The sequence below is a fragment of the Schistocerca cancellata genome, chromosome 6 (genome assembly GCF_023864275.1).
Source record: "Schistocerca cancellata isolate TAMUIC-IGC-003103 chromosome 6, iqSchCanc2.1, whole genome shotgun sequence".
In the NCBI taxonomy this organism is placed as follows: domain Eukaryota; kingdom Metazoa; phylum Arthropoda; class Insecta; order Orthoptera; family Acrididae; genus Schistocerca; species Schistocerca cancellata.
Genome location: NC_064631.1, coordinates 649,094,450 through 649,107,407, shown reverse-complemented (window position 1 = coordinate 649,107,407; position 12,958 = coordinate 649,094,450). Strand labels below are relative to the sequence as shown.

Below are 12,958 nucleotides of genomic sequence, written 5' to 3'. Positions count from 1 at the left end.
CTGTAGCGGTCGCGCGGTTCCAGACTGTAGCGCCCAGAACCGCTCGGCCACTCCGGCCGGCCATTATCTTCTTGGGTATCGTTAGAGACTCGCATTTCTCGGTGAATATTACAGACGGTGATCCTGAACCACTGAAAATGAGCGATAGTTTCAAGAACGCCACTGTGGAACATGTGCCACTAGACGTTCGTCCAGTCCCCGCTGTGGTGGCGCGAGGCCTCATTCAACTCGTCCTGGAGGCTGTCACCGTGGGAATAACTGTCGCAATGTTCAACGCTAAAGAACTTGTACGTCGCCCTACAGAAGTTTCTCCAACGCTCTCCAACACAGGAGAAATTGCAAGAATGACAGCCCTTCCGAAAATTACTGCAGCAATCAGAAAAGGTGGGTGTCCAGCTAACACAGATATGTGGACAAACGATTTTAGAAAACTACACTGCATTACAGTGTCAGTTCATTACATTAAGGACAAATGGTTTCTTACGAACAAATCACTTTATATTCAAAAGTTTCCAGACAAGCCCTAGGTAGGAGAAGCTATTTTACAAGAGCTGCTTCTTTGTTTTTCCCTACTCGGAAAAGGCGAAGAACACTTGTCGAAGCTAGTGCAGGCGACGTGTCGGAGGTTTAATATAGTGCGTAAAGTGGTACGGAAGGCAGTCGTGTCTTGCCCATATATTGACGACAGACGTACGTCACACATTCCATACAGATCGTGCGTTGGCAGAAAACTGTTTTGAATTGGTTGAACAAATACTGATTTTTAGAAATTTAGTAAAATACTTGAAACGTGCAGGACTGACGTCAAAATTAGAGAAGCCTCTGCGCCAGGAGTGTGACACACGTTACGACTCAAAAGTAACGATGCTGGAGTGAGCATGCAAGCGAGAAATTCTAGAGCAAACGTTTGTCTTAACGGTAGGTCACCATGAAGCACGTCCTGAATATGGGTAAGTTTCTGTGGGTAGTAATGAAGGGTTCGGGCAATTCCCCGTGCACTGCACGTTTGCACACCACCGCTCTACTCCCCCTGCAGTGCTGTGGCCACATCTTGTACTGATGTCGAACCAATCGTTTTCCTCCCCTTGCCGCATTGCATTTCAAAAAAACTTGTCTTTTCGAGATAGACAGTCATCTCCTCCAGTCCCTTGGCATATACTGAACCAACACCTTTTTCATACCCTTGAGTGTCTGGAACTTCTACAAAGCTACTGAAGCGCAGTCACCGTTCTTGTAAAGGAGCTATACCAACAGCGCGCGATCCTGCATAAAGCATAAAGGCAGTCATGCCCAGAGTTTTAGACGCAAACTAAGGTATAGCCATGTACCATGAGTCTTTTATTTTGCGTATCATTCCACTTACACCACCATCTAATGGTAAGATTCTCGTTAATTTTCTTTATTATTTTTTCCATAAAGCATCCCGTTCGTTGCCAATATTCCGATATATATACTTTTTTAAAAATAGTGTTGTGAAGTTTCAGTATCTTCACACTACGAGGTTTTACAGGACTTTTGATTTTATTTACATGTCTAGTCAGCAGTGTTAGTCGATGTAGTCTGAACTGAATGACCACCGCTTCTGGTGGATGAAGCTACGGATAAAATTAATCTGTGAATAACAATCACAAATAATGTGTTGACGGTGTTAAGTTTTGCTTCTAAGGGAATGGTAGATTCTGTCGAATCAGATCATTATATTGGAGTCTGTTGGTCACAATCCTTATGGGCAGTTAACGCCTATATCACTGTGGAATGGAGTAATAATGTGTAGTGACATATTGTTTGAGTTGTTCTTGGAAATGTGTAAATGTGTTGTGCTTCGTTTAGCTGCTAACATGACTATAAATAAATGTCAGAGCCCCTTGATTTACGTCTATCAGTGATTTTGATTTAGTAATCTTGCTGGCGTCCAGAAATAAATACAGGGTTATTACAAATGATTGAAGCGATTTCACAGCTCTACAATAACTTCATTATTTGAGATATTTACACAATGCTTTGCAAACACATACAAAAACTCAAAATGTTTTTTTAGGCATTCACAAATGTTCGATACGTGCCCCTTTAGTGATTCGGCAGACATCAAGCCGATAATCGAGTTCCTCCCACACTCGGTGCAGCATGTCCCCATCAATGAGTTAGAAAGCATCGTTGATGCGAGGTCGCAGTTCTGGCACGTTTCTTGGTAGAGGAGGTTTAAGCACTGAATCTTTCACATAACCCCACAGAAAGAAATAGCATGGGGTTAAGTCGGGAGAGCGTGGAGGCCATGACATGAATTGCTGATCATGATCTCCACCACGAACGATCCATCGGTTTTCCAATCTCCTGTTTAAGAAATGCCGAACATCATGATGGAAGTGCGGTGGAGCACCATCCTGTTGAAAGATGAAATCGGCGCTGTCGGTCTCCAGTTGTGGCATGAGCCAATTTTCCAGGATGTCCAGATACACGTGTCCTCTAACTTTTTTTTTCGCAGAAGAAAAAGGGACCGTAAACTTTAAACCGTGAGATTGCACAAAACACATTAACTTTTGGTGAATTGCGAATTCGCTGCACGAATCCGTGAGGATTCTCTACCGCCCAGATTCGCACATTGTGTCTGCTCACTTCACCATTAAGAAAAAATGTTGCTTCATCACTGAAAACAAGTTTCGCACTGAACGCATCCTCTTCCATCAGCTGTTGCAACCGCACCGAAAATTCAAAGCGTTTGACTTTGTCATCGGGTGTCAGGGCTTGTAGCAATTGTAAACGGTAAGGCTTCTGCTTTAGCCTTTTCCGTAAGATTTTCCAAACCGTCGGCTGTGGTACGTTTAGCTCCCTGCTTGCTTTATTTGTCTACTTCCGCGGGCTACGCGTGAAACTTGCCCGCACGCGTTCAACCGTTTCTTCGCTCACTGCAGGCCGACCCGTTGATTTCCCCTTACAGAGGCATCCAGAAGCTTTAAACTGCGCATACCATCGCCGAATGGAGTTAGCAGTTGGTGGATCTTTGTTGAACTTCGTCCTGAAGTGTCGTTGCACTGTTATGACTGACTGATGTGAGTGTATTTCAAGCACGACACACGCTTTCTCGGCTCCTGTCGCCATTTTGTCTCACTGCGCTCTCGAGCGCTCTGGCGGCAGAAACCTGAAGTGCGGCTTCAGCCGAACAAAACTTTATGAGTTTTTCTACGTATCTGTAGTGTGTCGTGACCATATGTCAATGAATGGAGCTACAGTGAATTTATGAAATCGCTTCAATCATTTGTAATAGCCCTGTAATCACAGAAAGAAATTAGTGACTGGTATATTGGCCATTTTGTCAGCAGCAGCAGTATGGAGAAGTAATATGATGGAATTTCGCTTGTGTCACTGCAAAATGGAAGCAGGCGGGTAGCGTCACAATGTTTTTATACTGGGGGTTTACTTAGACATACCAGACCAATTGCGTTGAGGCCACCATGGTTACTGTCGCCAACTTATGGAGAATACGTGTCTGTCACCTCAAATATTTTATCTTAGCAATAGTGCCATAGTTCGATATAGCATACGACGTACTTATTGTATAGACTCTGAAATACCTCTTACAGAAATTAATCGCTGAGCTGCGACTATGAAAAATTATTGAGTAAACGCTGCCCTCACAGACGATAAGCTCACGTATTTTAAATCACTGCCCGCCCTTCAATTTTTTCACGGCTTCTTTCTATTGAACAGTTAATTTATATTATCACACTAGATGTACAGCTTGAAGAGATCGGCGTGAATTTTATATGGAGGATGAGTGAGCTACCTTTAGCAATCAGCTACGTTATAATTTGTAAGCACAATCAAAGCAGACGTTGCTATATATCTGTGTCTGAAAGGAATAAGTAAGGACATTGGTGAGAACATGACATAAACATCCTCATTATTTTATTTGAGACTGCAACATTTAATATTCCTTTTTATTTTGTTTTATGCAGAGATTAAATCATAATTGTATGTTGCTGTGGTAATTGTCTGTCGAATTGATGATCCAGCAGATAGGACCTGCATCGTTCAGAATTAGTTTCAGAATTACAACTGACAAAGTTAAAATTTATTACCTTCGTTGTTAACAGTCAATTGGACAAAAAAGGAGGCACACTGCAAATAGCACAGTACAGACACAGCCACGAGAAAAAAGGCTGGCCGGTTGATTTGGGGGAGGGGACCAAACAGCGAAGTCAAGGGTACCCTCGGATTAGGGGAGGATGGGGAAGGAAGTCGGCCGTGCCCTTTCTAAGGAACCATCCCAGCATTTGCCTGAAGCGATTTAGGGAATTCACGGTAAACGTAACTCAGGACGTAAGGACGCGGGTTCGAACCGTTGTCCTCCCGAATACAAGACCAGTGTGCTAATCACTGCACCACATCGCTCGTTGACGACTGTAGAGAAATGGCCTAGCCACAACATCACGGGATTGTTTTCGGAATAAATCTTTCACTGAGTGATCGTTTTGAAACTTGCTGACAGGTTCTTCGATGAGTGCAACTTCAGCAAGGTATGCGGCAGAGATTCTGTGAAGTCTGGAGGATAGGAGAGAGCCACTGGCAGAAGTACAGCAGTGTGCCTGGGTAGCTAAGTCGGTAAGAATATTTCTCACAAAATACAACGTTGTGGGTTTTGAGTCTAGGTTCAGCTCACGTTTTTAATCTGCCAGTAAGTTTAATATACGAGGATAGTTTATAGAAATTGAAACCGATAACAGCAAAAATCTGCACCGTCATCTTAACAGTGCATAAATATCCTATTAAACGCAGATTACATCACAAATAATGCAGTAGTATATTGAACTGCCATCTATCCAGCACAGTTGTCAGCTATTTACAAAGTTCGCCTGATTGGACGGCACAAAAGCTGCGATAACATTGTTTCGGATGAAGAACATCTCAAGTCTGTCATAGAATAATGAGTCTTCTTCTTTCTTGGCTCTACAGCTCATGATGAGTTTTGGCCTCTTCTACAATTTCCTTCCATCTCTCTCGGTCCTTTGGCAATACTCTCCAGTTTCCATAGCCCATCTTCCTAAGATCTTCGATTACTCCATCTTCCCATCTGGCTCTTGGTCGACCACGTCCTCTCTGCCCTCCTGGCTTTCCTTGTAATATTCTTTTTGCTACTTCTGTATCATTCATGCGAGCCACATGCCCCGCCCATCTCAGTCTGGATGATTTCACTATTCTTCTGATGGGTTGGTCTTTGTATATTCTATACAACTCATGGTTGTATCTCCTCCTCCATCTTCCTCTTTCACAGATTGGGCCGATAATTCGTCTAAGTACCTTTCTTTCAAATGCATCCAGTGTTTCAATATCTTTAGTTGTTAATGTCCAGGCTTCAGAGGCATATGTAAGCACTGGTCGTATAAGTGATTTATACATAGTTAATTTCGTGGTCTTGTTAGGGAAAAATAGGCTCTGTTGGCCAGTATTAATCTCTGCTTAATTTCAAAGGAGGTATCATTTAGATGCGTAACTGTCGAGCCCAGATACTTGAAATGTTCAACTCTCTCAAATGTATAATTGCCCATTGTTATTGTATTTGTCATATTTTCTGTATATTCTTTTCCAGCTGCCATATATTTTGTTTTTTGTTCATTAATAATTAACCCCATGTTCCTACTGGCCTGTTCAAGAGCTGTAAATGTCTCCTTCATTGCTTTTTGTGTTCTTGCTATTATATCTACGTCATCTGCGTAGGCCAGTATCTGCACCGATTTATAGAAGATCGTTCCTCTGTTCAGAAGGTTTGCGTTTCTCATCACCTTCTCCAGGGCGGCATTAAAGAGAAGGCATGCCAATGCGTCCCCTTGTCGCACTCCATTTTTAATACTCAATGTGTTGGACATCATTCCTCCTATTCTTACACTACCTTGTGTTTCGCTCATTGTCATTCTCACCAGCGTTACCAACTTTCTAGAGATTCCCAGTTCATCTAGAGCTTGATATAACTGCTCTCTATTTATGCTATCATAAGCTGCTTTGAAATCTATAAAGAGGTGATGCGTGCCAACTCCAAATTCGTCTGTTTTTTCCAGGATTTGTCTTAAGGTGAATATTTGATCTATGGTTGACTTTCCAGAAAGGAATCCGCATTGGTACGGCCCCGTCTTAATCTGTATGGTTGGGAGTATTCTGTCGAATAGTATATTAGAGAGTATTTTATATCCCAAATTAAGTAGTGTGATCCCTCTGTAATTGCCACACTCCATCTTATCTCCTTTCTTATATATGGGACATATGATACCCTCTTTCCATTGTTGGGGAATTTTCTCCTGTTCCCGTATTCTGGTGACCATTTTCAGAAGGCTTTGTTCCAGCTCTCTGCCTCCTTGCTTAAACAGTTCTGCTGTAATCAGTAACTTCTGCTACAATCGCAATGCCATCGATACTGTTTCCCAACGTTCTGCCTGCTAGTGGTATGTGTGTGTGTGTGTGTATGTGTGTGTGTGTGTGTGTGTGTGTGTTTGTGTGTAGCGTAACTTTCCTCTACGCCAAACTGGAGCAAGCGTGGCAGTTGGCTGTCGTATCCACAGACCGGCGTTGTCCAAACGGAGCGTGCCGCAGCATTCAATGCAGGCCGCATACGGCGAACTCTGTGAGTCGTGCAGGGCGGCGCAGTGCCCGTAGAGGCAGGCACGGAGTTGAGCGCCGTGTTTACACGGAGCGTTGCTACTGGCGAAATTATCGCTGGCTGCCGGCGCTGGTAACGTACACAGTCCGTACTCCACAAGCTACTTCCTATACCACTGTCACCTCTACCCACTCCTGCTGCAGTCGCAGATGGTCCGGGGGGAAGAAAGATTGCGGGCAAGCCTCGGTGTGAGTTCGACTATCAGTAATTTCGCCTTCACGGCCTCCTCGAGAGATATACATGGAAGAAGCAATATATTCGTTGACTTTTCCAGGAGCGTCTGCTCTCGAAGTTTTAACAATGGATGATACTGTGATGCTGAATGCTTCTCTTGTAGCATTTGCCACTGGAGTAGGATGACTGTCTCGGTGCCTCTTTCCCGCTGACTAAATGAGTCTGTCACGAAACGTGCTGCTCTTCTTTGGATTTTCTCCATTTACTCTATTACTCCTATCTGTTACGGATCCCATACAGACGAGCAATACTCAGCTTTTGGACAATCGTTGGTTTTGTACGCAACTTCCTTTGTTTGTGGACTATACTTCTCGAGCATTCTTCCGATGAAGCTCAGTCGGGCATCTGCTTTACCTGTGATTAGTTGCCGGCCGCGGTGGTCGTGCGGTTCTAGGCGCTCCAGTCCGGAGCCGCACTGCTGCTACGATCGCAGGTTCGAATCCTGCCTCGGGCATGGATGTGTGTGATGTCCTTAGGTTAGTTAGGTTTAATTAGTTCTAAGTTCTAGGGGACTGATGACCACAGCAGTTGAGTCCCACAGTGCTCAGAGCCATTTGAACCATTTTTTTGTGATTAGTTTTATAAGGGACAGTCAAATGAAAATGAGACAGATGAAAAAAGGTAAGTAAACTGTTCGTCATTTCAAAAGAAAGTGCCATAACTGTTAATAAATGTATCTGACTGTGAGACAACACAGTCAGTGCCTTCATGTAAAAATGTTTGCAATTGCCTGTGGAAGCATGATTGTACCCAGACATGCCTCCAATTCGTCTGAAACAACTCGGCGTCCACAAACGTCTTTCTTCAGGGCCCCAAAATTAGCGAAAGCGCATGTAGCGACATCGGGGCTACACGAATTATGCGGACGGACCTATACATTTTGCCAGGGTTGTTTCGACTATGGTGCAAAAGCGTCCCTGGGAAACCCTCACACATTATGACCATCTGTGTGTGTTGGCCACTTTGGAACGCAATACAACAGCGATTCTGCATGTAACAGAAAGGTTTTCAGAGGTTATTAAACCAAATAAGTACGCCCAGCAGTAGAAGAGCAGTGTACTTTCTGGATACAAAATGACACTGAGCCTTTAGCTCACCTACGTACAGAGTCGGGAGCAATGTATGGCGTCTTCATACCACAATGGTCTCCCTCTCACCCACCCCTCCCAAGATATGCCCCTTTTCCTCCCGTACCTACCCGTCCTCTCCTCACATTTCTCCTAAGCCACACTCATTTGTTGGAAACAGGCCAATGAGTGACGTTCTAAGCCAACACACATATTTAACTCTTCTAATCACAACCCTCCAATGGCCTTGCCGCAGTGGTAACACCGGTTCCCGTCAGATCACCGAAGTTAAGCGCTGTCGGGCGGGGCTAGCACTGGGATGGGTGACCATCCGGTCTGCCGAGCGCTGTTGGCAAGCGGGGTGCACTCAGCCCTTGTGAGGCAGGCTGAGGAGCTACTTGATTGAGAAGTAGCGGCTCTGGTCTCGGGAACTGACATATGGCCTGGAGAGCGGTGTGCTGACCACATGTCCCTCCATATCCGCATCCAGTGACGCCTGTGGGCTGAGGATGACACGGCGGCCGGTCGGTCCCGTTCGGCCTTCATGGCCTGTTCGTTAGGAGTTTAGTTTTTAGTTTAGTAATAACAACACAGTATATCTACTGGCTATCAGAACGAAACAACCAATCGGCATGCATCCCCAGAGGCAGCTATCTTGTCCTCTCTACCCCCCCCCCCCCCCCAGCGACACCCAAATGCGACTATAGCTACGTTAATATAGGAGAGGGGGGAGGGAGTGTAGCAGTGGGACACGGTATGATTCTAGCCCACTGGTGGTGGCAATTACGTAACATCTGCACGCAACTCCCTATAATGCATGTACACTTTGCTTCTCTGCATACCTCAGAGACTTTAACTCTGAAAGCTATTTGCGACAGGTGGAGGCTACTAGAGTGACAGGATGTTATGTCAGCAGAACAACATACAGCTTCATCAGCATTTGCGCAACACACGTACACCTTTCTTAGCATTAGCAGAAAACTGACGCAGCTTTGTCAGCAGAAAACACTCACTCCCACACACAAACACACAGACACACATAAATACACGCACACACACACACACATACACAGCTTTGTCAGCATTCACAGCAAACTGACAGAGCTTTAGATTAGTCAGTCACAACCCAACTTTTACGAGCCGTTGAAACGAAACACCTAATCAATATGTAACCCAGAGTTGGACATCTTGTTCTCTGTACAGCACTTTGGGATGATTAAAGTTCGATATTTGTATCCCATTTGGTGCAGAGCACTATAGACCCTGAAATTAAATATCACAATGTAATTACCATGTCTAAATCGACTGTATTATTTTGTTTCAGTGTAGTTCAGCAGCTGCTGAGTATTTTTTCAACAAAGGTAAAACGTCAGCTGCACAAAAAGAAAGATTTTCATCTTTGTTGGATAACTTGTCTGTATTATGTAGCAAAATACTTTAAGATATTCACACAACTGGTGCAATTTGCATGTTAATAGATACATACAAAATAAAACATGACTGTAGGCTCTAAAATTAAGTATCACAAAGTTTGTTTACCTCTAAACCGACTATTTTATGTTTCAAAATATATACAGATATTGACTCCACTGGTGTGACTAAAGGTGCAGATGGACTTGGCGCCTGAAACATGACTGTGGAGTCTCAAATGATTTAATTATGTTATTTCCACATCTACATTTTCATTACACTTTCTATCCTACCTTTTTACCTTAGCTCACAATCACATTGCTCTTTCTTTGGTAGACTTCTTGCACACTGAAGCTGTGCATCCCTGTAATACGAAGAATAAAGCAAGTGCAGGTTTGAAAGCGCCAACAGATCAAGACTTGTCTGAGACCTTCTTGACTAAATGTATGTACACTTCTTGGCACTATCCCTCTTACTTCATCATGACGTCACTTCCAGTTATGCCTTCTAAATCGTCTGAGAGCTTCCTGTCCACCCATACGCACGGCTAAGCACAGTTTATCCCTGAGATCACACACAGGCAGCGAGGAGAGTGGGAAAGGCATGGGAGGGGGACCACATGTATGTGATGTCAGCGGGGACTATGCTAAGATGTGTACATATGGTTAGTCAGCAAGCTCTCAGACAAGTTAAGACTTCCCATTCAGGAAGGTTAATCGGAAGTGATGCCATACTTACGTGAAGGGATCAGTGCTTCATCAGTAACGTTTCAGACAAGTCGATATTTGTTGATACACTCAAACTTTTGAAACGTCCCCTTAGAAAAATTTATGAATTACTGTGCTGATAAACCTCTTACATTATTTGCTTTTCAAACAGCTGAGCAGAAGTGAACGCACTCAGACATTTCGCTCTTTAGCTGTTCTGATCAACACTAAACTGCCACACAATATTTTTAGCACAACGCAACCTGACTTTCAAAAATCCCTACAAAAGAATGGCCCTGACTAACATTAACCTATACGTTTCACAAACCACTTACCTCACAAAAATCTTGGTTACTCGAACTACTGCAATACAGCGAGCGCCACTACTGCCAGCTAAATAAAAGATTCAAACTACTGAAGGCACTAACTACTGATAGGCATAGTTAGCAAATAAAAGATTTTGATAGAGAACAACAATGTATTTACCTTAATAGTGTTGAAAAATCATAATATACGTAGCAGTTCATGACATCCAGTCTTACAAATTTCAAAACTCCGCCATTTCTCTCCCCACATCCACCACTGCTGGCGGCTCAGCTCCAACTGCGCAACGCTATGCGCTGTTAACATCCAGCTGCCCAACACTACAATGGTGGACAACAATGCAAACTAGCCACAGACTGCACACAGCACAGCCAGTGATTTTCATACAGAGCGCTACGTGGCGTTACCAATATAAAAACCTAAACAGCCTACTTACATAAGCCGAGGATACATCACTGGAATCTTCCGATTTTTTCTTGTAGTTTGTGTAATTAGTGTAGATTTTGTTTATTGCTAGCGCGTAATTGTAGAGAGAATCTCCTTTGTAGTTGCAGTCTTTCATTGTTGTACAGTAAAACAGTTGTGGCATGTATGTAGATTTGCACCAAGTATTTCGCAGCTGCGCTTGCAACTAACTAGATATTATTTTCAGTGTTATGTTAATGTGTTCTCTTATTTTTGCTCTTCAAATTGTGTTTTTCTGTGTTGTCGTGTGAAATATTGTGACAATAATGGTGTGTGAAAAACGTAATACTAGGCTCCAATGTAAACTGAGAAATGACAGTGAAGTCGAAAGCAGTGTGTTAGCGCCACCATGTAATGAATTAACTAATGTTCAAAGTAGTAATTTGGTAATTGTGTATAGGGAAATGGAGCGGGCTGCAAATAGTGGTTTAGGCAGTGAAACAATTAGTGAACAGGGAAGCATTATCGATCGATCGGTCGGCAACAGCTAGCCTCAGGATTCCGAAATGTTAGGACACAACCTTGCAAATACTGTAGATTCAGCTTTAGCGTCCTCACCGTTTTCTCAAATAAATCAAGACACATTTTCTGCTCTTCAAAATGCGAATATTGCCGGTTCAAATGCACTGCCGAATAGCACTGAGGAACATGTTTCAGACACCAGTGCACTGTTATTACTGCTAATGCGACAAATGGGACAAAGGCTACAAAAGTTAGACACAATGGAACAAAATCAGAGACAAACACAGCAACAGTTAGACGCAATGGAACAAAATCAGAGACAAACACAGCAAAAGCTTCAAAAGTTGGACACAATGGAACAAAATCTTCGGAAGTTAGACACCACGCTTGAACAAACACGTGAAGATTTAACTACTGAGTTACATAACATTGAATCTAAATGTCAAAAAGTCTGTAATGACGTAAAAACACAAATTTGTGAGCATTTTCAACCTATTTTTTCGCGGCATGAAAATGCATTACAGAATCACGAAGCAGCCATAAAAGAACTGCAAACTATTGTTCATGAAAATCATGAGACCTTGCAAGCTAAAATTGACTCAGTTGCATCAACCGATTCGGTTACGCAACTTGCAAAAACTCAGGAAAACTTAAAGGACACAGTAGATACTCTGAAAATTGGTTCAGAAAGACACATGGAGGAAATTAGTTCATTATCAGAGAAAGTCGTTGAACTTTCGGATCAGCTAAATAATTTATTATGAAGGTAGATGATAATCTGAATGACACAAAACCGGTAGTCTTTAATGACACAGAAGAGTGTGAACAAATTAGGAAATTCAAACAAAATCAGAATCAAATTAATACGCAACACCAAAGAGAAATCCGGGAAGTACAAGATCAGCTGACACAACTAATACAAGAATTACGTATTTCAGAGGACACTCGCGCTCCAGTACGTGAAGAGGGACATAGAAATACGGAAAAGCCACAAAATAATAACACAGGACACTTCGGAAATTATGAAAGAAATTGGCAAGGCGCATTGGATTTTGAAATGGAACCACCGAAACGACGTAACAATGACCGATAAGCGACTCGCCGACATGATGATTTTGACTATAAGCTGTTCATTACTACATGTAAATTCAAAACATTTAAGAATTCTAACAACGACATGCATCCACAAGCATGGCTTCATCAATTCTCTCATTGTTTTCCTCCCAACTGGTCATTGGAGCACAGGTTAGAATTTATGTGTGGCTACTTGGAGAATGAACCAGCTGTAAGAATGCGATCGGTCATTCACGATTGTCACAGTGAAAGAGAATTTTATCATGCCTTCCTCTCAGCGTATTGGTCTCAAGCTACACAAGACCGAGTAAAACATAGCATCATAATGATGAAACGTTTCGAACAATCTGAATTTTCCAGTCTTATGAAATATTTTGAAGACATGTTGCACAAGAATCAGTATCTTTCAAACCCATACAGCCCCTCAGAACTCATCCGCATTTGCTTAATCAAACTGCCTGAACATTTACGGCATATTATTTTAGCAGGACGTTGCAAATACGACATTGAAGCTTTTCAGGGACTGTGTTACAAGAACTGGAAATTTACACTGACAATCGCGGAACGCG

General features: G+C 42.9%; 1 pseudogene; it reads left to right on the top strand.

Moving 5' to 3' along the window:
* The first annotated feature begins 8,184 nt into the window (after positions 1-8,184).
* LOC126089628 (5S ribosomal RNA) lies at positions 8,185-8,302 on the top strand (annotated as a pseudogene).
* The last annotated feature ends 4,656 nt before the right edge of the window (positions 8,303-12,958 follow it).